Raw genomic sequence first — 4,426 nt, forward strand, 5'->3', positions numbered from 1 at the left:
TTCACTTATATGATCTTCAAAAATAACGATTGCGGGATGATGGACAGGAAGACTTCAAACGTAGGAGTGTGAACTATAGCTGTCAGTAACTTAAGTACTCTTAGCTAGTGTTTTTTTGTTGTTATGGTAAGGGACGACATCGAAAGTTCAATGAAGAATACAAAACTGAATTCACATAGGTTTTTTACTGACCTCCACCCCCCACCTCTTAACTTAATTTGGTAAAAATTGATTGACCAATAGGGATATATGTAAAATCGATTTTAGATTAACAAAACTTGCAGCAAAGTTGACCCCCCCCCCCCCCAAACTATTTGATTTAAGTTTTTTTTATCCTACATCGATCTTTTGATGTCATCCCTAAACAAGTGAATCTTTCATTGTTGAAGACCCTTTAGGGAATATAAAGATGAACAGGAATAAAAACGCTGACCATTAATTATTTGTATTTTTGTTAAGCATTGACTTTGTGTGCGATTACTGGTTCCGTATACGTTTACTCCATATTCCTTTATTTCTATAAAAGCCTCTGTCTTGACAGTAAGTTGACATTACGCCACGAGTTATCGTTCCTGACGTTATCGAATAACGTTCACACATACAAGCCAATGCAGCAGGTTCTGCAATCACAAAGTGATTAAATAATCTGATAAAAAAAATTACTACATGTAACCAAACTTATTTAATGCCAGCTACAAGTAAACAGACGGATTTGAACAGAAATTATTTTTTTGTGCGTATGCTATAATGGTTCATTTTCAAAATTTATTATCATATGAAGAACGGGCATAGGACATTTGAGCGAAAAAGAAAAAAGCACATAGGGTCATTTGAGCGCCGACTTCATAGGACATTTGAGCGCCGGGATATTAACCTTACCTGAGTTTTCAGACAGGACATTTGAGCGAAATTTTCCCTGATAATTTTACACGAATTAAGATTTTTTTTTAAAAGTAAGAAAAAAAAGTAAGATTTAGTTATAAATATTTTTTATTTTATTTCACACCCGAGTAATTCGACCGGTTCTGGCTGGTTTATGTAAGTGAAATCCTAAGTTGATCTCTATTTACCAATCAATTCTACTATAATTCATTGGCTATGCAAATTTTCTTTGTTCTAAAATTCTTATATATATATCTATTAAGTGAAATGTCCCTTGGCACTTGAAATCTTAATACTAATAATACATGTACGTGTTAAAATGGATATTATTTTGACCGAGACTAATAAGGGAAAAAGAAGCCTTGTTTGTGACAGTTTCCGATATAGAGTGGACAAAACACTAAAAGGAGAAGAAATATCCTGGAGATGTACAGTAAGTACCTTTTTTTACAAATTTAATGTTAATGTAAACTACTTGTTCGTCTGTTGAAATGTGTATAGAAAAGTGTTTAGGCCCTAAACACAATTTTTACAGTGTATATATACAATATATAATTGCTTGTTTTAATTATATTGTGTCTTGGATGAGGAGTTGTCTTTTTAGGATTCATACTACATCTTATTTTTATGTCTTGCAATAGCAAATGAAAAAGCATTTAAACACTTCAATTGTATTTGTCCTTTCAATATTTTTCAGGCAAAAGGTTGCAAAGCAAGACTGAGGACGGATTGTACCGGAACCGTTATAATTCAACAGAAAAATACTCATAACCATGATACCAGTGATCGTGACAATGAACGTCACTTGCTGCGGGTACGATCAAAAAGAAAAGCGGATGATGATATTGCTCAACGTCCTTCAAAAATTATCCGTACAGAGTTACAGAACATGGATGAAGCAAATCTAAAGTCTGAAGACATTGGCAGCGTTTCAAAGGCTATATATAGAAAGAGGCGTAAATCTCACCCTGCACTTCCTAAATCTAGAGAGGAAACACACCAATCATTAAAGAAGATTAATATTCAGTCAAATAAATTTGAAAATTTTGTGCAGTTTAATGATGAACAAACTGGTATAATTATTCTTACGTGTCCAACCAATCTTGAATGTTTATGCAGTGTGCCGGAAATTTTTATGGATGGTACTTACAAATATTGCCCAAAGTTCTTTAAACAGTTATATACTATTCATGGCTATAACAAAGGAAATTATGTCCCTCTTGTATTCTGCTTACTTCCTGGAAAGTCTGAAGAAATTTACGTGAATTGCTTTTCCTCAATTGTCAAGCTATGTTCCGATCAAGGTCACACACTTCAACCGAAAGCAGTACACGTCGATTTTGAAGAACGGGTAATGAAAGTTATGAAGGATTTTTTCCCGTCTATAGAGATCAAATGCTGTAGGTTTCACTTAGGCCAAGCCTGGTGGCGAAAAATCCAGAAAGTTGGACTTAGTCAACAATACAAAGAGCTTGATTCAGACATTAGTAAATGGCTTAAAGGGATTTTTGGGATAGCCTTTTTAGCTCCAGACGAAGTAGCCGACTGTTTCGTAGAAGATTTTATGACCGTTGTACCTAACGACAAGCCTTGTATAGAATTTGCAGATTACCTGACTGATACTTATATAACAGATGAATCGTTATTTCCCCCTCATCTCTGGGCCGAAGTTCCATCCTCGTTAAAACGTACTAACAATGGGCCCGAATCATTTCATGCCCATTATAACGAGCAGTTCTATCACAGTCATCCATCAATTTATACTTTCCTTGACACTATTATCAAATTGCAATCTGTGACTTACATAAAAATTCGGAGTTTGAACATTGATGCACCGCAGAGCCGAACAGAAAAGGAGAAGGAACAGAATCTCCGGGATTTGCATTCGAAATACTGCCAACAGGAAATTACGAGGGATTTTTATGTCAGAAGCCTGGGATATAATTTCCAAGCCCGAACAGACTTGTAAATAATGCCGTTGCCGAGTTTTATGTTTTATGACAGTGCTTTGTTTTTAGTGCTTTGTTTACAATTAAAAGATGTTTTAATCTTTTTGTTGGTAAACTCCTGTTTTATGACTGTGCTTTGTTTTTAGTGCTTTGTTTTTTACAATTAAAATATGTTTTAATCTTTTTGTTGGTAAACTCCTCATTTAATGAACTATATTCGTAAGAAAATGTGGTATGATTGCCAATAAGACAATTCTCTATCCAAGACTTGTTTTCGCTCAAATGTCCTACGCTTATTCTTATTTTCGCTCAAATGTCCTAAAATTTAGGCGCTCAAATGTCCTATACTTTGGCGCTCAAACGTCCTTTTTTTTTTCGCTCAAATGTCCTGTCAATGCGCTCAAATGTCCATTGCCGATGAAGAACACGTTTGAGCAATATATTTCTGGACAAATACGACTTCAATACGATAAAAAAAATTTGCAACCAATATAAAAAATGATGTGGTAGGATTGGTGGGAGATATCTGTTTGCGCCAAAAATGCGTCCTTTTGCGCCACAACTTTTTTTTCTCAAATGTTACGTTTGCGCCACATGTTTTAAAATTAGATGGTATGATTTGCGCCAAAAATAAAACATACGATTGTGCCAGTTAAAAGAAAAACTACTTCCCTACCCCTTTATTCGGACTTGGGTCCGGCATTGTAGCATGTTTTTCTTACTGCTGCTGCTGCATGGGTACTTCCAAATTTAAAGTATGTAGTAGCTTTTAACTTCTATTCATTGTCCTAAAACCGGGTTGGTGATGAGACAACTATTCACAAGAGACAAAATGACACAGAAATTAATAACTTTAAGTTACCCATACGGCCTTCAACAGTGAGTAATTTTTACAAAGCACTCTCTTTTTCTGTCAAAATTATATCTTTAACTTTAAATTGACAAATGCAGGAAATTATTCGTAAATAATGTACTAAACACTGTGGAACATTCATAATAGAAAGTGGACAAATAAAAATCATGATTTATAGGGTGTTTTTTTTTCGGAATTTACTCATGTTTTAGTGAAGCCATTTGTAACGCATCTTTGTCGGAATTAAAATAAAAACAAAAAAGTTATAAATATATATATTCATTTTGTCTTCATGTCTCTCACATAAACATTTTACCAAGCTGACCACACTCTTACTTATTAGTTAGGCGCACATCAACATTAAAACCTATGGCAAATAACTATGTCGGGAAATAAATGAAACAAAAGCAAAATTATTTGTCCTTTTAATCATTTTAACTTTTAAATAAGAACAACACATTTTATTAAAATAATCAAGTATTAATCTTTTCGATACAATTGTTAATTGCTTAGATTAAAGAATATATAATTGTTCGATCAGTTGTTATATTATTTGGCACGTGTCAATCGGTTCATTGATTTTCGGTATATCAAAGAAAAATGGGCACGTGCCTAGAAAATGTTGAATATCTTTTTTATTTATGATTATTTTTCTATAAAATTTGAAATTTATGCATTAAATATCAATCTTTAACATAATATGTAAAAATAACACGTATAACAGTACTCTTTCTAGTCCTAA

General features: G+C 33.5%; 1 long non-coding RNA gene across 1 annotated transcript; it reads left to right on the forward strand.

The window, feature by feature from the left end:
* The first annotated feature begins 786 nt into the window (after positions 1–786).
* LOC143054949 (uncharacterized) lies at positions 787–3,145 on the forward strand. Its single transcript, XR_012971893.1, has 2 exons — positions 787–1,315; positions 1,580–3,145. It is a non-coding gene; the product is annotated as an uncharacterized LOC143054949 (long non-coding RNA).
* The last annotated feature ends 1,281 nt before the right edge of the window (positions 3,146–4,426 follow it).

Source organism: Mytilus galloprovincialis, chromosome 12, assembly GCF_965363235.1.
Source record: "Mytilus galloprovincialis chromosome 12, xbMytGall1.hap1.1, whole genome shotgun sequence".
Classification (NCBI taxonomy): Eukaryota; Metazoa; Mollusca; class Bivalvia; order Mytilida; family Mytilidae; genus Mytilus; species Mytilus galloprovincialis.